Raw genomic sequence first — 20,970 nt, forward strand, 5'->3', positions numbered from 1 at the left:
ATTACTGTCATGATATGCAGCTTGATATTAAAATCTAAGAGATTTATTTGCTGGCTACTTCACTTAAGAAGTTCATTGCTAGTTCTGTTACAAGTCTTTAAGTACCTTCTTTCCGTTAAATACCAATTTGTGTTAGTTTTATATCATGGATCAATTCTTATGATATTGTAGAATTAATGACTAATGGAGTGGGCCTTGTGAAAAATAATTTATTCATGTTTCACAGGAAACACAGTGTATTTCTTGGTGCGTAAGATATTTTAAAATAAAATTAATAATAAATATTAGGAAATTACCACAGAATATTTTCAAGGTTTGTGAAATTTCCCTGATGGTATAATCACATGTTTTTGCTTACACTTACACCACTGGAATTTTGATTTCCTGAGAATAATTCTTAGAGGCTAGAATCAGGTGCTTTATTTTAGTCATTTAGTGTATATTAATAACTTTATTTTCCTAATTAGCATGCACAGTAGGATAGGCAAAAAAATAATAAATATTTATACTATTCATGACCTATTTCTCCCTGTTCCATAGGTATTCAAATATTTATTGAATCATTTAATGAAAGTTTTGAATTACATTACAACTGTCAGTATTTGATATTTTTTATTTTATTTTTTTACTTTTTTATTTTAAAATAAAAGCCAAGCAATAAGAACTTCAGCACCTGCCTCACTTCAAGTACTGCAAGTACTATTCGGTTCCTCTGATTTCATTGTATGTTCTTGATTTAGGGAAGTATTTATACTCTTTATAAGACTGGCTGACTTGCTTTAAAAATATATATATATATTTTTTTTTTTTTTCCATGGTGCACTAACAGTTTACACAAATAATAGCATCTGGTTCCATATGTATTTATTCCTTGGAAAATATATTTTCTTACAACTGTTCTAAAGGAATAACATCCTTAGGCTAAGCTTCAGGCTGAGGGTTTCTTTAAAAAATCATTTTTGAAAAAAACGTTTATGGATTTTCTGTGAGGTTAAGCTCTACTCTTTGGGTGGAACTCTGTAGAATAGTTGAATTTGTGCATTAGTGGAATTTAGGGAAGAACTAAAAAGATTTTTTTGTTATCAGTTTTGAAGGAGAATTTTCATGATAGTCTGTGAACCAAGGCTATAAAGTCCTTCCTAATGGTCCTGTTCTGCTTGAAAACACTGAAGGTATTTAAATCAAAGAAAAGTTGAGCTTCTCTCAGGATTGTGATATCAAGAAAAGGAGTGCCTAATGCCATGGACTGATTGGGAAATCTGAGCAATGCTGGAAAATATGAACTTCAGAATCATTGCATAATCTTGATCTTCTTGCAGTGCTCAGTAGACGAGGCGGCAATTTTCTGTCTTTGTTAAAACAACTAAAATTACTTCTGTTCTATTTACAAAGCAGCACCAGAGTGAATGGATGTTGGCTTTGGACCAACCCCTTATTTTCTTAAAACTCTGACATTTTTAATATGATAGGGAAGACCTTTATTTCTGCATCTTCCTGCCTCTCGACATATCCAACTTTCACCCATTTGGTCTTCCCAACCCTAGTGTTCACCACTTGACACACTTTCTATAAAAGTTGAGATTATGGTAACTTCTTATTCACCGAAGCTAAACCTCTGTTCTTGTCTACTCTTCTGTAATGAGCTGTTGTACTCAAATACTGTCGAAGGTTATGTCTTTTTTTTTTTTTCCTGTCTAGAAGCAATCTTTACCACTGATAAAAATAAATAGACGACTTGTGTGGCAACAGAGCATAAATTCAGAAATTCGTTGTGGTCTCTGAGCCCAAAATCCCAATGGAATCAAAGTGGGCCTGGAGACTGTACCAGATCAGTGAACTAAGGTAGGAAGCATTAGTGTGTTAAGCAATTATTTAAACTTTCTCTTTCTAATTTTAACACTCAGAGATTTACATTAAAAAATATATATATATTTTTTTAAAAACAAAAGGAAAACCAAAGCATTTTACACTCAGCAGATCTGAGTTTGAATCATTTCACTGCTATAGTGGATGTTTTTTTTTTTATTATTTTTTTTAAAGTCCATACGAGAATAAAAGGTATCTTTGTTATCTGCATTTAGCTATTGTAACTTATCTTCATTTAGCATCTGTAACTCATCTGCATTTAGCTATTGTTTCTGTATTTTAAAGGACAAAAAATGAATTGAATTGAAAGCAAGAACGTGTTTCTGGAAAGAAAAAAAAAAAGACTGGAATGATTCCATGGAGTTAAATGTAGGACCAAATCATTATGGAAGATATTCCATGATGATCACACCACTGGCATTTGGGAATAGAGAGATCAGAGGTGTGATCAAATAGATCTATGCTTTCAGGCCTATAAAAGTGTTATGATATTCACATACTCTTAAAAAGACTTTTTATTGTTTTTAAAAATTTTTATTATTTTGGAGGAAATTTATTCTCTGTGCTACAAGATAATGATATTCTTATTTTATATGATTTCACAGAAGCTCTTTGGTTCATCAGCTCTCACATTTCTCAAGCTTATCAGTCAATCAAGTACTCTAAGGTAAGCAGTTTTGTCATATATCTTAAAGTCCATTTACCTAAGTGGTCGTATTTATGCTGAGATACTCTTCAAGTGTAAGCACGCTTTACATTCACTGTTTATTTGTTATCTGATTTCCCATGTTTGTTTTATCTTATGAGAATCTCATAACCCCTCATTTTCTACTCGGATAGTTCTAGGCACTGTTTTTGGCTGGGATGGTTGTGTTTTGATTAAACAATAATTGACACTGGTATTTGTATCAGCAACATTCTTTAGCATTTTGAAGTTTTCTGGTACTATTTCCTCCCTAGTGGTAATTGATAAGAAATCACAGAATCGTCTAGATTGGAAGAGACCTCCAAGATCACCTAGTCCAACCTCTAACCTAACACTAACAAGTCCTCCACTAAACCATATCACTAAGCTCAACATCTAAATGTCTCTTAAAGACCTCCAGGGATGGTGACTCAACCACTTCCCTGGGCAGCCCATTCCAATGCCTAACAACCCTTTCGGTAAAGAAGTTCTTCCTAATATCCAACCTAAACCTCCCCTGGCGCAACTTTAGCCCATTCACCCTCATCCTGTCACCAGGCACGTGGGAGAATAGACCAACCCCTACCTCGCTAGAGCCTCCTTTAATAATGTACCTGTAGAGAGTGATAAGGTCGCCCCTGAGCCTCCTCTTCTCCAGGCTGAACAATCGCAGCTCCCTCAGCCGCTCCTCGTAAGACTTGTTCTCCAGACCCCTCACCAGCTTCGTTGCCCTTCTCTGGACTCTCTCGAGCACCTCCTTGTCCTTCTTGTAGTGCTCATGCTCATAAATGCTCATGTTAGATTATGGCATTTCAGACTGGCAAAATAATGCACACTATTATGCACTGTTTACCACAACACCATGTAGAAAAGGCTTGGGGAGACAGAACATCTGTGAGCGTTCATAATATATCTATGTCTGCTTACTTCATGCATACATGTACAGGGGTTTGTATATGGCAGTGAAAATATTTCAGGACCCCATCAGCCACTGAATTATTTTAGTTTTAAGTTGGTATATAACACCACTGTCATAGAGACTACAAAAGCATACAACTGGTGGAAAGCAATGGCAATCAATATTCGAGGAATTGTATATAATGTGAGGAAAAAAAGGTGGATTTCGAATCAGTGCAGTCAGCTGTCTTGGTTTTTGCACTTGTGCAATTACTATTCTATCCTTTAAGGAGAGGTGAGTTTCAAAGCAACTTTATATAGCCTTTCTTATTTATTTATTTATTTAATTTAAATCACCTTCTTGATCATTCTTCTGCATTTCTACTCCATGTTATGATCTGGAAATATATGCAATTTCCTCCTCTTGATGAATTCTCTCTAGTAGTAGAAGAGATTTTCTTAAACTTCCCCAAATCTGTAAAACTGCTCAGAATCTACAAGATTTTCAGGTAATCCACTCAATATATATGTTGACTGAGAGATCCTATACTTCAGTGTTTGTCCCAAACGCCTGGTGCTGGTAGTGCTGCTGCCTCTGAAGGAAAGCTAAAGAAAAGGATATACATTAAGCCACACATGGAGGTTTTGCAGCTTGTTTTATGAGAAATGCACAGCTTGTAAGCCACAAAAGAAGCTTACTGTAGATAGACCTTTCCTCTCGCACAGCTTCCTGTTGTGTTGCTCTGTGCTAGTCAAATCCTGTACACTTGTTTTGATGGCACCACTTCACCTGGTACACTGAAGCAGGCAGTCTTCCAGGGAGTGGAACTAATGCAACACAGCTGGAAATTTGCTTTGAGCTTGTTCTTATACTATTTTGGGTGTTCTCTCTTCAGCCATTTGCCATGTATTAACTGGTCATAGGAAAGTTATGAGCAGCCTGTTCACACCACGTATCAGTTACCATAGCTGGCAATGTCCTGAGACTCTAGTGGCAGGATCTTTTCCAGCACCTTAGGAAAAGTAGGGTCTCAAGTAATATCATGTGGAACTAAATGAGATGCTTTTTGTGGGGGCTTGGTGGTGATGACTGTGCAGGTAGAAGAGCCAGTCCTTTACAATTTGAACAGAAGTGCTGGTAGAAACAGACTATGCTGTAAGCAAACTGGACAATTGCTGTGGGTGCCAGCACTGAAGGAACATCATTTCCAGAGCTAACTACAGATAAGCACCTTTGAATGGTGAACACTTTAGGTATAAATGTTGGAAATCAAACAGAAGTATTTAATTTTGCTGGGCAATAGCCCATTTTCCATACTGTAGCTTCTCTTAGTTCCAGTAATTATAACTTGCACAATTATAAGTTATTAGTTGCGGAATATGTTTTCTTCTTAGGTTGTACAGTTCAAATTTAAGATATACAAACTCTACAAAAATATGATCACTGAGTGCTAAGAAAAAAATACATTCCTCAACAGTGCTACTTCTCATCTTTTTCCACAGCTCTCTTTCAAGAATTTCAATGAAGTATCTATTTCCATATGACATGTTAGCATTAGACATAACTTGGAATACTTTAAACTGCCGAGGAAAATACGTATACTTAGAATTTCATTGTTTTTTCAATATGAAGGACCCTACAGAGAAAGAAGAATCTTATGACTGAAACAACAATAAAAAATGCTGCTAAGCTTCTTTGAAACAAAAGTAGTAGGGTTCCTCTGTAGAATAGATTTAAGACAAACTAAAAATCTCTTTTTAAACTCAGATGATTTTTTTTCAGTTTGTTCAACTCGCTGATAATAAAGACTCACCTGTATCCTATTCATTTCCTCTATTAAACCCTGCTTTCATTATTTTTTAATAAAAAGTAGATTCTTATTAGAAACTCAATTACTCAGAATAACATAAGAAAAGCTCACAAAACACATTTTAAAATTAACTATTTAATATCGCATTTGTACAACTGGTTTATCTGCAAGTATTTTATTTTATTTTTTTTTTGTATGTGTCCAAGATATAACCTTCTACCTTATAACATCTCTGTGCACCACATTTAGTTCTTGTTTTCTTAGGAAAACCGCGGTGGAATTTGAGCTCTACTTTTTTCATCCTTCTTTTATTTTATGTTTAGAGCCTTCCCCAGTGCATTCCTTCCACTCACCTGCTCTGTACTTGTCTCTCTTAATGCCCCTTACCAGTGAGGTTGTTAAATACAGTTTTCTCCCTCTCTTTTTCAGTTGTGTAACTTACAAATTTGACTCTCGTTGACTGTTAGTATAATTAGAAGAAGTTGACAGTTAATGGAATCTCAAATTACAGTTTAGTATTTTGAAACTACAGCTTAGTTGCATTTCAAGTATTACTACAGTAGGTTTTCTGAAATGTTATTGTGGAGATATCTAAAATATTATTATCAAGAAAGTGAAAAAAAGGTAGATCTTAGTATGCATGATTTATATTGTTACTTTTTTGTTTTATTACTGTTGCAGAAGTTTATAGTTTAGGTAAGATTGTTTACTTTTGTTCTTTGAGTTTTGTCAGTAATAATAAAATTAGTTACTTCCTGAATTAGACTTTCACCCCAATTTCCATTAATACAAAATCAGTGTCTGTATTGAAATTAAGGGGACTTTCTTTTAAATCCAGCTGCACCTGTAATCTAGAGTGTAAACCTTAAGATTAATCTAGAAATTAAAACATTTGACTGAGTTGGATAAAGCAAGCCATATACATTTACATCCACTTGTAAATATGGAAGAAGAGATAAATAAAGTCATTCAGGAAGAAAGCTTTGTTTGAGTAAACATATAGCCATTTGATTGGGGAAAAATTATTCTAGGATCAAGAAAACAAGAGAAAAATAAAAGTATATGACTAAGCATGAAGCTTACTGATTTTCGATTGATATTTTTTCTGTATCTGCCATGTCTCTACATCGAAAAGTTGTGGTGCAACACACCATCTTTCTGGTTTTTATACTGCATCTAATAAAACAAAGGTATGATTCCTGTGTTCTCTGATGGCGACTGATAATACTTCCTATGACTCAAATCAAATAGGAAGTTAATAATCTTAATATACATTCTTTGCAAAAAGAACCAATGGTCAAAGTAGTCTTGTTGAGGGGAAAAAGCAAGCATATGTCAGCATAATCTTTTTAGGTTGTATAAAGTGGAAAGTTTTATTTTACACAGTTATGGAAGTTTTTCATTTCCGCAGAAAAGGTGCAATGTAGAATACCAAAAGACTACCCAGCTATAACAGCTAATCAGAGAAGACTTGATTTTTAACTTAGAATAGACTTTTCCTGAAAATTTGAAAAGAAATAATGAAGCAAACGGAGATATTTTTCTGCACAAGTCAAAAATTGTATACTTTTATAAAAGAAGTTACTTCTTCAGAAAGAAAAAGTAAAGTATTTTCCAGAATACTCTCACAAGAACTGGCATGAATCTCAGTTGACATACACAGGTTTAATATTTTTTTTTTTTGAGAGAAGGATAAGGAATTTGGAGTGATATCATATTAATGCAGACTGAAATAAAGAACAATTATGTACCACTGTAGCAAGTGACTTCCCGATGATGTGTTTTATTTAGGTCTTTGATGTTAAACCAAAATCTAGATTTCTTCTGTTGATGCAGAGAAAGGAGACAGAGGAAAAAAATGGTACCGTGTTTGTTGTTGAAGGCGAGGGGATGAAGAAATACAGCAGAAAATGGATGGATAAAAATGATTCTTACTGTAGGGAAAAACAACAGATGTAAAAGAGGTATGATCAGTGTTTACCAACTTCATTGCAAATGACATGAAGTTATTATAGAGAATGGAAAGGAAAATAACGGAAATGTCAACAATAAAGAAAGTGAGGCTAGCAAGACAGAAAAATAACATCAAAGGCATAAAAAATATAAGAAAATATCTGTTCAAAAACCTGAAATCCATTAGTAAGTTATTAAAGGGACCAATATTACAGGACCTAATTCAGTAATACTTGCAAAAAATACTTGCAGGCCAGTGAAATTGCTAACAGTGCTACTCCGATTATAAAGAGCAGAAAAGCATTTCAAGTGGTATGTCAGCCAAACCCAAACTAATACGATTGAGACAGAAACAAATGAAGAGTAAGCTGATTTTTACTCTGCCATCTCCTTTTAGGACATGTGAAGGTGAAATTGCCATTTTGCCTGAACTTCTTATCACTTACAGAAATATTCTGCTAAGAGCCATCTTTGTCATCATCATTTCATAAGGGTGCACAGTCCCCCCCTTTTTTAATCCTTTGTGAGCACACTGCCATAACAGTAGTCTTTCTCTGCATCTGTGCATACATAAAAATGTGATAGTGATTTAGCCACTGCTGCAGAATATGTTTAAAATTCCACTTGGAGAAACTCCCCCAAAAGACAAAAAGGCATAAGGTTCAAATTAAGCTAAATTGTATTTAAAAATGTAAAAAAGATCTACTCAAATTTCAAAATAAAGAGAAGTCAAAACAGCAACAAAAAGGATAAAAAATAAAGTGATTAAGACATTACTCTCCTGCCACCCGTTGTGTCCTTGTAGACTGGAGCAGGAGCTCCAGCCTTGGCACTGGATTTCTCTTGTCAGTTCTCCAGCCAATCCCACTGATACTCCCTTGATGATACTCAGCAGTTCCTTGGAGACATAAGTGGCCTTCTCCCTATCCAGATTTCTCTGCTGGAGCCAACCTCTCTTTGGGTGAGTTCAGATACACATAAACACTAAACACATAATTTGGAATGTAGAAGTTGTGAGGAAAAGGTTACAGAATGAAACTGGTCACAGTGAGCAAGTACAGTTGTCTACTGCATGCTGTTGGATATTCCTGTTGGATATTTATTCTCATTTATTTTTTTTTATTGTTTTAAAATTGTATTAGCTTTGCTAGCAAATCATGGACAAGGCCTGATTTGAAGCATTGGGAGGCTATGTGCTATTAGTAAATTGTAGGTAATTAAATGACACAAATCCATTTTTTAGCTTCTGGCTAAAGTGAGCCTCATTTTATGGTAGTGCTATTTCTGCATACAGTAGAATTAAAATTCTACACCTTACTGGAAATAATTTCCATGAGATATATCAGACAATTGAGACTAGGCTATTTTTCTAATGATTCATTAACTCAGTACACTTTTACTTTTTTTGTCTTGCTCTTACATTTATATCCTTTTCTCATGCTATTTGGTATGTTTTTATCAAATGCAACAATGGTAAAACCCTTTCAAAATGTCCTTCATAGTTTTGAGTGCTTATTTTGTACTCTTGCAGTTTCTGTTCTTACAATTTAAACCAGTTACATAAAAGCGGTCAATAGCAATACCTATTGATGATGGGAGCACTCAAAAAAAAAAAGCACATTTTATAAAGCTCAAAAGCTCAGCTGAGAATCTAATTTCGCTGTTGAAAACAAGACAAAGCAAAACAAACTAAAGAATCAACAATCATCTCCACAAACCAACACTACTCTAGACAGATACATTACTAATGCACTGAGAACAGTAATTTTGATATAAATTCATAAATTACATTTTTAATAGTTTTCCTTTTTGCATTTTTTTAATCTACCCCTAGAAATTATTCTCTACATAAATTCATAGAATTGTAAATATTTGGCTCTAGTTGCCCCACCTCATACTTCTTCACAAAGGTTTAGTTGAATGTTGAAAGAAAACTTTAGTTGCTGCATGGAACAATTTCCATGTAAAATGACTGAAAGAGCATACTTGTAGAAGACAAGTAAAATAGGAAGAAAAAACTGACTTGAATTGCTGCTGCTGTTAAAACTGTTGCAGAGAACACTTACTAGAAAAATCAAAACTTTTCAAAGTATTCCATTGTATGTTAAGATACAGTTCAATGATAACTACCAAAGGATCTCAGGAGTATGCTTTAACGGATCCATTTTTTGTGGAATGAATCATTCTCCAAATCTAAGAGCAATTGTAAATCTGTCCAAGCAATACATTTTGTATTTTGTAGAACAGAAAATGCTATTTGGCTGGATGACTTCAGCACTAACTAAGCTATAAATAATAAGGTAAAAGAAAAGCAGTGAAGAAGGAAAAGAAAATAATAAATAGGGGATACTCATTTTCCCTTCTAATCCTGAGTTAGGTTTAGTGTCTCTCCAGGAGTCATGCTGCTCTAGTTCTCTTGGAGCAAGAGAGGAAATTGACAATAGTAAACAATGTGAGTGCTTTTGTATCAGAAGTGAGGGAACAGTAGCATCCCTTGTGACTGCTGTCCAAACCATCAAACAGGTTTGGAATAGAGCAGGCAAGGAACAACTCTTGCCTTTTGCAACTTCTCTGTGTGACTGCATCACTTTCATTTAACATATTCATTCATGATATTCTATACTCAGGTTTTTGTTTCTTTGTTTGTTTTCATTTCATTTTGTGAAGACTCAGCTTTTTAAAGAATATCTTATGTTTTCTTTTGTCTTTTTTTCTTTTTTCTTTTTTTTCTTCTTTTCCATGTTCGTGTTGTTTTCTTTCTCTAGGGAGTGATTTTTAGAGTGTGGTTCTTCTCTGCTCTTATTCTTAACACTGATGGAGAAATTTCAGTGATGTCATACAATTTATTTCTCTTACTCACCTTCACAGATAAACAGCCAAAGGCTCCAGTCTGGCCTACAGCACTACAGACATTCTGCAGAAGTTTTTACACATAGAAAAATCTAGTGTTGTTTCCAAATTCTAATATGAAACACAGATCACATCCCAATGCTAATTAATAGTGTTTAAAGAGTTGGACTGTTTATTTGGAGAGAATCAAGTGAATGAAATGGAAATAACTTGGACTAGTTCACTTTCTCTTTCACATTTTCCACTTCTTTCTGAAACAGCTCTTCCTGGATGTTTGGAGAAGTTAATGATATTCAAATTTGAGTTACTGGACTTGATTCAGCAAGAAAAGAATGTTGTGTGCTTTCTGTGAATTGGATTCAGACAATGAGAGTTTCAGGAAATACATTTTCACCTCTCTAACTGATTTAACATTGTACTTTGTTTTTTACCCTGCTTGTAGTTTTGTTCCCTTCTATTAGACAAAAACTAAAATTCAGGGAACAATAAAAATTTTACCACATAAGCAGAACTACAGCTTACACGTCTGCACAATATTAGGCTATTTTATGATACTTAGAAGGTAGATTTTTATTATAGCCATAATGATACGACTGAGTAGGTCTTAAAATGGGAAAAAATGAAGATCAAACTTCTTTTGCAAGTTATAATGCAAGTTTATCATGAGATTTTATAAAATGCTGCTACTATGCTTTACTTAGTTCAATTCTTAAGAAAAATCAGTGATTTGGAAAACTCTCCCCCTGCAGTATAAGCATAATCAGTTTTCTTCTAAGCAGAAGCAGTAAGAGCTCTTAAATATGTTGCCAATGCATAATTTTGATTTTTAATAGTGAAAGTATGTTGAGAAATTATGCTTTTCTGCCTCTAAGATACGTTTATGACATTTGAATGTTAGATATTGCTATTGCTGGAACACAGAGATTTTCAGTTTTCTGTAGTATCATTTGTAACAAGCATTAATATTGTGTTTCCAGCTTATGTTGATTAACAGAGTGTAGCCTTTTTTCTTTCTACAGCTAATGTGACTACAAAAAGAAAATTAATGAAAATAAGCACCCTTTTGAAAAGAAAAATTATTTAACTTTTGCATATTATTTTCCTACTGAAAATTTTGCTTGTCATGTTTGGACAAGCCATGGAACATTGTTCTCTCTCTATGTAAATTTATATCTCTAAGAATTCTTTACTGCAATATTATTTTCTGTAACATAAGATTACATGTACAGAAAATGGAAAACATTCTTCACAACTAAAACATTATCTTTCGTATTCCCAGACTTTCTCCCTTTATTCAGTCATGCATTTGAGATGGCATCTATGCAGCATATTATAGCAGCATCAGGTAGTGTAAATGGTACACACAGCAAAAATATTCTACTGAGCTACACATGCAGTCCTCTTGCCTGTTTTACCTGCTCTTAACTTGAAAATTATGACAAAGCGAAGGATTATTAATGCAGACGTAATGTAAATGAAAAGCATATCTACATCTAGAAAATATGAAAGTAGATAAATGGCTGTGGATGTCTGGAGGGAGTGAAAGGACAGTTGCCTCTTACAAGCTATGACATGTCTTCTGAACTCTCCCAGGAGGACATTTAAGTAAGTGTGTTCAAACTGCTGTACATAGGAGGGTAATTTTCTATTAAAGTATCTTCTGATTCTGTTCACTTATAAGAAGATGTTCTTTTCTCTCCTCTAGCACACCTTGGATCAGGGACATAGAGGAAAAAGTTGAAGATTGTACCTGTGGGTAAAATGTAATGTCCTGTTCCATGCTGTAATGCTGAGGTAGTTAGCTTTTACTCAGTGACAACTTGTAAATGCAGTGGCCTCCCCAGTTTGTCCCAGGTAGCTCAGGAAATCTGTGGAACAGCCATATCCAAATCTTCATGTACAGGACCTTTAAAAAAGAGTAGCTTCCTTTACAGCAAGACCACTTCCCTTATCCTCACTTATTTCTGAAAAGTTGATGATACAGTTTGATATAGTGCGAAATATTGGTTATTGGGCAGTTATACAAAAGTAGGATGAATGCTTTCAAGAAGAATGAGAAATTACGGAATATAAGATGTACCATTGTATGTGGTTTCAGATCCTGTGTAAATTAAAGAAAAAAAAAGCCTCCCTTAAAAAACAAACAAGTACATAGAAGCCACGAATTATGATTCTTAATTAGAAAAGTAAAGTCAACATTTGGAATACTTGACAGCACTTTTGAAATTGAGAGCTTCTTAATCCAAAGACAAGTTCAGCTAGAAACCATGATACACTTAAACAGCACATAAAAACTGATATAATCTTGCTCCTACGAATCTTGCAGTTATGGTTCTATAGCAAAACTATTAGTCTGTTTTTATTCAAAGAGTGACACATCTGCACTTCATTGTATCCTCAGGCGTAAAGATATTATGCTTTAACTACCATTACACAGGCTCTTTCATCCTATGCCAGACATTTCACTTCAATTTTATTTTGTTTTACTGAATGCTTATTTTATGATAGGCTTTTATTCTTTGTGGTTTGGTTTGGTTTGGTTTGGTTGGTTGTGGGTGTTTTTTTGGAGGAATGGGAGGAGGGTGATATTCTTACCTGCATTAAGACTGTTTAATTCCTTTCCTAATGTGAAGATATTTTCCTTTTAAGGAAACATTGTGTTTCAACTACAAATATACACTATACTCCAGGAAAAAAAGAATATTTCAACTAAGATGATAAAAGAATATTTGTGGTGGTGAACTGCCTTAGGATAAAGTATTTCTGTCTTTTGTTATAAATCTTCTGTGTGACTACTTAAAAACTTATGCCTTCATTATAATACTACATACAAAGGCATCCACTTTTTTACACAGAAATTGCCAAATATGCCTATGTCAACAAACACACTCATGTATCCATCCACACACGCAAAAAAAAAAAAAAAACCTCACACATTCACACATTTAAAATGAATGCTTATGTAATCCTTTGGTTTGTTAAACACACAGAAATATATAGAAAGCCCAGAAGAATTATTATTTATTTATTTAAACTGATAATTATATATTAGCCCAAAACCATATATAATACGCAGCACAGGGGCTATTGTTAATAAAACATTGTTATATATGCCTTTCATAGTTGGGGAAGATTTAAACCTAAGGATACTCATCAATGAAGACTGAAAATGAATATTTTCATTTTAATTACAGTTTTTTTAGCATCTTGTAAATGTTTTCAGACATCATTTTAACAGGTACTGCCTCTGGGGAAATTAAAAAAAAAAAAAAGACGAATTTTGATACATTTTTTCTAATCCTGTTAATTTATCAACATATTGAGTTGGATGCAATGTACAAGGACTCTAGCCAGTATTTACGAATTGTATGGCTCTTATAGTTTGGTTCTTATAGTAGTATAAATACAGTTGGAACAGTTTTTCATTATGATTATTTGTGTTGAAATGTAAAATTATACAAAGAGCTTTCAGATAAGAATGTTGACAATCTCTGCCACAGCATCTAGCAATTCATATGCTGTACTGCTAAAGTCATTGATGCAAATAATATTTACCAGAAATCAAAGTTCCTATATCCAATCATAATTGTCCAAAAATCCTAGGTACCACTGCGTATGAGCATGGTATCAAACCTGAGCAATACAACTGATCTTCAAAGATCATTTTTGCTCTGCGTAAAATCTTTCTTGATTCCAGGGTTATATGCAAAGATTAGATCATGAGCAAAATTTGCTTTAGCAATACACCATACATATATAATTTGAATAGCTTCTGTCTTGAAATGAACTGCAAAGGATTGTACTGGTCATTCAAATATATTGAAAAGAAGTGCTGTAACTTTATGTACTTCTCTAATTTCTATCTATACAGTATACTGTGTGAGATAACTGTTCTTGATTTATTCACCACGTTTGTAAACACAGTAAATTTTAAGATTAAGTTGTAAAAAAAAAAGTCTAACTTAGCCAAAACTTTTATAACTCCTCCTATTATTTTGGGTAAGAAATATTAATATCTTTGCGGGGGGGGGGGGGGGGGTGCTTCATGGGGTACAAAGTTCCTATTATTTTAATATTTTCCTTAAGCTGTCAATCAAATGAAAATGGAGATATACTGTAATTAAACTTGCTTTACTCCAGCTGAGGTGGGTTCAAAGGATGCATAGCCAACCAGACAAAGTGAGTTTTTAATTTGGTAAGTATTTATTATAGCTAAAAAGAAACTATAGCAACAATTTCTTGTCCAGGAGATAATGCTAGAAATTTTACTTATTTGCAGTACAAATGCCTCTAAACTAGAAGATGAAATATGCACTAAATGCTGAAAAAAGTTCTCCATGTGCTTTTTCCTTGAAGGCAACAGGTATGTTGAATAAGAAAGAAATAAATTCACCCCTAAAGTGTAGGATAGCAGATTGCAGCAGATTTTGCAGTAGTGCTATTACTGTTTCTATTGAAACCGAACTTTTTATATATGTTTATATATAATTATGTGAATCTTTCCAAAAATGTTCAACTTAATATTTCCCACCTCAACTTAGTATGTACCCACCTAATTTCTTGTGTAGACTTGAGATTGGCTATATTCATGATACCTTCAACATGACTAGAAGAAACGTACTGAACAAGTCCTTCTTCTAAAGATTTAGTCCTCTTTTGCAGAAGTAAAAAAATCAGTTAAGGTGAGAATAAGTATCAGTGAATTGGAGTGCTTATTTTTTTATTTAATTGTCTTATGTTACAACTCAATCTACTTGTTTTTCCAGTCTATGTTATCTATTATTAAGAGGAATTCTCTGCTTTCCACGCAGATTGAAATGAAGGGATGTATTGGAAAACATACCATAGGAGAAAGAGAAAATAAGAGAAAAGAAAGAATAACGTATATATTTAAAAATAATAATGTCTCTTAGCTGTAAAATCATCGCACCTACATGCCACCTGTACCACCCACATCATAGCATTAAAGCCTTCTGTCAATGATTCAAGTTTTCTGGTTGAAATGATAAATTAAGGTATGAAACCGCATTTTCCTTCAGACTGCTGCTTGGAAAAAATTTTATTGTATTATTATAAGTAGTTTACTGAATTTTCTCCCTATGCTAATTCAAATGTTATATTTCTCTCCATGCTGCTACAGTACATGGAGCAGCATACATTTTAGATGATTGAAATGAATTTCAGTGTCAAAATTTCATGACGAAACCAAGGGGAAAATAAAACTACAAGAAAAATTAGTTTAAAATAGAATGCAAACAGAATAGGGGAGATGCTAAAGATTTACAAAGGATACAGCTAAATGAAAAATGACTGAATTGGGAACAGGTAATGTTTTCTCAAGCATTCTGCTTAGACAAATGTATACATATAAAACACATGCTGTTGAAATAAAATGATTGATGGTTATAATTTCTTTTTCACCATACGACAATACTTAACTTTTAATAAGTTTCTAATTAAAATAATAAAGATTGAAAAATATTCCATATTTATTAGTACATTAAACCTATTTTACATTGTTCTTTTCTTCACATTGCTATTTCAAAGGGAGTTCTGTGAATGAAGTAAGGGTACACTTAGTTGCTTTAAAAGGAGGAGACTTTCTCATTTAAACAATCCAGAAAAAAAAATGTAAACCATTACCTTTTCATCTTGATTTATTTAACTGGGAAATTTCTTGTAATCTCAGACAGTATTCATGCACCACAGAAGATCCCATGTCAGTGAAACCTGTTAATTAGTTACAGTCTGGTTTTACTCCTCTATTTGGAGGTTATTGACACCACCACTTGCTTGGAAGAACAAAGTTTATGAACATTCATTATCTGCTTTCACGCAAAGTTGGCTGAATTGATTCAAAACATTTTTAGTGTCTTTTCATACTAATTCCATTCACCTTTAACTTAGGTATTAACAGAGCATTTCTGCACCTTTGGGCAACAGATTATGAATAGGATGGTGAAAGACAATCTCTTAAAATGTCACGGCTGTTTTTACTGTCTGTCTCATTAAATTTGGTCACCTTCTACAAAGCATGGTAACATTTGAGGTAGAAATTCCTAAGCAGAGCATAAATTAATATTTCTATTTATATCATTCTCTGCAGCAGTCTATAAACTAGTTTTTCTCAGCCCATATTCAATCTAATTTCACACAGATCTTCCTTACAAAAAGTAACCCTATTTCTATATTATGTAGTTCTCAAACATTTAAGTCCTTCCTCAAAATGTCCAGTAAAATGTAGTTGTCAAACTAAATTTTATTTTGCCTCACTATAATTTCTTTTTGGATTTACATGCCCAATTTATTTGCAGTCCTAGAGAGATGTTACAGTTATGATAATAGGTCATTAAAAATAACAATGTCCCTAAAAATAGTGACATTTTGAAGAAAATAATATCTTTCTTACTTCCATGTATGTGTGATGTTCAAAACTCAGCTCTGAAATCCTGCTATATTCATATGATGTGTTGTTCAGGTCAGAAAGACTTAATGTAAGAGTTCATATATTTGCAGATGTCTGTGAGTTTTAAAGGTAGATTTCATGATTATTTAAGGCTTTTTCAGGCACATGGAAATAAGTCAGTTATGACATTCTGAATGATGATAAATTAATCACACCTATGGCCATCAGCCTGCAGATGTGATTACAGTCAAGCACCATGTAAAGACCGTTAACTTTCCTGTCTACTTTAGTGGAGTAGACTGGTCAAAGAAGGAATATTCTAGAAAGGAGAGAATATATTTCAAATGTTTTGCCTATTTATTAGGTATTCATGTGTGTTGATTTCATTCTAAATAATTTAAACATGGCTACCACTTGAAATAAGACTCAAAAAAAGTAGTAATTCACAATTTGGGAGGCCAAATGAGAATGGTTTATGCAAGACACAAGTTATCCAAAACACCTCAGGTCACTGTTCTAGTCAGAAGCAGATTAAGTTAAATGAAATAAATAAAATTGATTCTTTTGTTACCAGTCTGACTATTGACTATTACTGTTAAATTCTGCCTTCTGCGTTTAAGACTCTTTGCCAGGTATTCGGTGTGACAGTTTTAATGTCACCAAGGAAGTCTTCATTTATTTGTGAAAAGCAGATAAACTTACCAAAACAAACAAACAAACAAAATCGTAAGTAGCAGCATATGCGACGGGTGATACTGTATTCTGTCTTTCACAGACGAGCAGCTCCAGAAGCTACAGTACATACTATGTGGCATGTGACAACTTGCCCCATACTTAGAACAAAGCTGGGAACTTTTCCATTGTTTTTTGTTTGTTTGTTTGTTTGTGTTGGTTTTTTTTTTCAAAGTTAAAGAAAATAAATCTTTTTGAATCTTTTTGTAGGGAAGGGGGTAAGATCAGGGATTCAGATAAGAGTTTCACCACAGCGACTACTGCACCACCACCACATTAAAGGTCAATTAATATAAACCTGGAGATTAGGATGGAATGGCATAGCATAACTTTTTTATTTCTGTTCCCCTCAATGGAGTATAAATGCCTTCAGTTGCCACAGGTAGATATTTTTTTTCTCAAAAAGAATGAAGATGGGCAAGAAAGTTATGAAATGTTTTTATTATTTGTCCTCTATCAAAATACAGAGAAGCAGAATATGTTCGTCAGTTTTTGCCCATGTGATGGTATCTGGGTGACTTGATTTGCTCTCTCCTGCATATGTTAATGGAAGTCCTGATATGTGTTATTTCTGAGCTCTACAAATTTTGACAACTTTATGAAAACTTTATATTATAGAGTAGGTTTTGAATGAACTTGGTTTAAGGCTTTTGTTGCCTGGAAGATCAAGAAGAAAGTTTAATCCAAGGTGGTAGGCTTTTATCCAAGACTGGAATTTTAGCCTTCAGATAAAGAATGTGCTTATTTTGGGTATTTTGAAGAGTTGTCTTGAAAGAATTATGTCATCTTGCACCCTTAGTGTACTGTTTCTGCTGTGTCTTGGATTTATTTATAGTGGTGAAAGTTGAAGTACACTTTTAAATATTGATGCAAAGCTTAATCTGCATAATAACAAATTAAAATATATTTTAGCATGGGAACGGTGAACACAAATTAATTAAAAGTTCTTTAATGCTGATAAATGCAAATACAGCTGATGTGTTCTGGCAGTCCATTCATTTGAATAGATCATTTATTACAGCAGCTGAATGGACACACTTCAGTCTTAAAAGCATCCTACTCATAGTACAGCTGTATCTTAATCAGCATTGCTTTCTGCAGTAGCTGAGCTACTTCTAGTAAATCAGCCAGTAGTCAGCAGAACATTTCTGCATGTAGACTAAAACATGAGAATCCTGGATTTTTCAATATATTTAAAAGTGACTCTTTTGTATTTGTGATCATTGTAATAAGTTTTACCAGAATTTTACATGTGTATGCCAGGTTCCATCCTCCTTGCCTTTGTTGCTGGCTTTTTAGTGATTGTTTCCAACAGCTCTGAACCAAGGTTGCTGATATAAGCATAAGGTGATTTTTGTCTAGCCAGTTTTACTTTTTCAAAGTTCTACATAGAAATTAAAGTGTTAAACATAACTTTTCTCATGCTTTCAGTAAAATAAAATAAATTACAGTAGTTAAACTGATAAAAAGCGGTGCTCAGAACAAATATTTTAAGATACAGAAGTTTCAGCTTGGCAAGAAGTTAGGAATAGGTCAGAGGTATAGCAGCAGCAATCTGGTGATTGCAGTGTTTCATTTCTAACTTTATGCAATCTCTTTTTCTAAGCTCTTGTTTTACTGAAGTGCATCTGACCTATCTCTTCCTCTAAGTGCAGAAAGTAATTCTCTGTAGAAAGCCACCAGCTATACTAGTACATGAAACAGAATGTAAATCAAGTGTTCTCGGTGGCCCTGTGAGGAAAAATAAAATAATTAATAGCTTTCCAATCCTAGAAATCAGTAATAATGTTAGTTATGAAACTTAAAGTAAATATTGAGTATAAACAGTGTGTTTAGGTTTACTGAAATTATAGGATTTTATATGTAAAGTCTCACTATGCACTGTCACTGTACACATGAAAAAAGAAGTGAAGGCACAGTTATAAAAATGATTTACAAGGGTTCAGAACTAAAATGAACTATTTTCAAGCTGTGTTATATCTTCTCTGGACAGATTAGAAATCTAAGTGAAAAGATACCCTGTCAAAAATTTTCTGTTTTCATTTCCAGAAAAAATAAATATATAATAATAATAATAATAAAATAAACAACAAAAAAAAACACTCCCCTTCCCTAGATTCTAACAGTTTTGAGGAAAGAAAAGACTATTTTAAGGAATATTTGTTCCCTATCTTTTTATTTATCCCATTTATGCTATGGCATACTGAAATTCTTTGTGTTCAGATTTATATAGAGACAGCAGCAATGACTGATTTTTTATTTTATTATTATTTTCTTAGTTATTTTTAACAGCTATTTCACTCAGGAGGATTGACAGTGCTGTGGACACCTGCTGTGACCAAGGAAACCTTCAATGAAATGGGTAAGGTTACATTCTTGCAATCTCACAAGATGGATTACATGATGCAGGTGGGAGAATTTTTACAAGTATGTTAAGCAAATTATTCCTATGCTTCTCATGGCATGCATATCCTTGGGATGTCCATAATCAGTCATATGATGAAGCCATTGTCAGTCAGCTCTAAGTGGTTAAGTGTTATGGATATACTTCAGTGGAATAATATGGATTTAAGTATCAGTACCTGACATACATTTATGCATTTTAAGGGATAGATGTAGCTTACTGAAAAGTTATTTATTGATACCATATGGCATTCCTCCAAATGATGGCCTAATTAAGCACAATTAATTTCTATTTAAATTAAAAAAAAAAAGGGAAATAATTGTCAACAAAAAGAACTTCAGGACTGAAAATACTGCTCATTATAGTCTGTTTGTTGTTGTTTTTAGGTTTGTTCCCTTTCTTTTATAAGTTGTTTTCAGCACATCATTTAAGTTGTGTGATGCTACTGTAAGGAAATAAAGTTGAGGAATGACTTTTTCTAGGGTATTCCTGTGTTCATTTCAATGCTGTTATTTTAATACCTCTTGCAGTTTGATTTGAAGGCTTTTCTCCTCTAAAATCTCAATCTCCAGAGGTCCATTATTGAAATAAAGTAGATATCCAGGTATCTGTTAGAGATCTAGAAGTTAGACAGAATGTATGTGCCATAAACTTTGTGATTTGGTAAAACAGTCTAGTAAGATGTTCTTCAGCTTATCCAGATAAAGCAAATTAAGAGTAAATCTTTAAAAGCAGGCTATCTCCACAACATCTCTATGATATAAGATTAAAAGAAAATGTATTTGAAGTTATAACTGAAAACAAGTGTAGAAATTTTGAGGAAGGATTGCTTTTGAAATATTTAGGCATGTCCTCTACAAATATACTAGAAAATCAGACAAGTAATGTAAAAAAGTACACAGAGTCCTATGCTAATTTATTACTGTATTGAATGTTGTATCTGTGTATTGGAATTGAGTGGGTGTTGTATACTGCTTTTCTGTTGTGCTGGATGGTTAATCAAAGCAAGAAGTGGAATTTGATGCAGAATAACTGCCTACTTTTTATGTATAATGCAATTGCTGTTTCTTCCATAAGCTACTACTAAATATGACCTACTGTACTGAATTTATGTGGATCATTATGAGATATAGTGTTTTTATTGCTAACTGAAGGTTATATAAACTCACAAAATTACACGAAATACCTCATTTCTGTTTCTCCCATGAAGTCCTAATGAGAGAAAGAGCAACAATCTGAAAAACATGAACTCCTAGACTGATAACCATGACAACAAACATCTAAAAGTAATAAAAATAATATATTTTAATAATTATCTATTATTTATTTTCATTGCCATAATTTTATATCAATGAAATTACTAGAA

At 33.4% G+C, this 20,970-nt stretch overlaps 1 long non-coding RNA gene across 1 annotated transcript in view; it reads left to right on the forward strand.

Moving 5' to 3' along the window:
- Positions 1-20,970, forward strand: part of LOC310898705 — a 200,121-nt gene that overhangs the window by 107,356 nt on the left and 71,795 nt on the right. Inside the window, exons 9-13 of the long non-coding RNA XR_014583567.1 lie at positions 1,699-1,842; positions 2,472-2,533; positions 14,342-14,425; positions 14,874-15,077; positions 19,480-19,562. This is a non-coding gene — a long non-coding RNA (uncharacterized lncRNA). The remainder of the gene's footprint in view (positions 1-1,698; positions 1,843-2,471; positions 2,534-14,341; positions 14,426-14,873; positions 15,078-19,479; positions 19,563-20,970) is intronic.

The sequence above is a fragment of the Anser anser genome, assembly GCF_964211835.1.
Source record: "Anser anser genome assembly, chromosome: 4".
Taxonomy (NCBI): Eukaryota; Metazoa; Chordata; class Aves; order Anseriformes; family Anatidae; genus Anser; species Anser anser.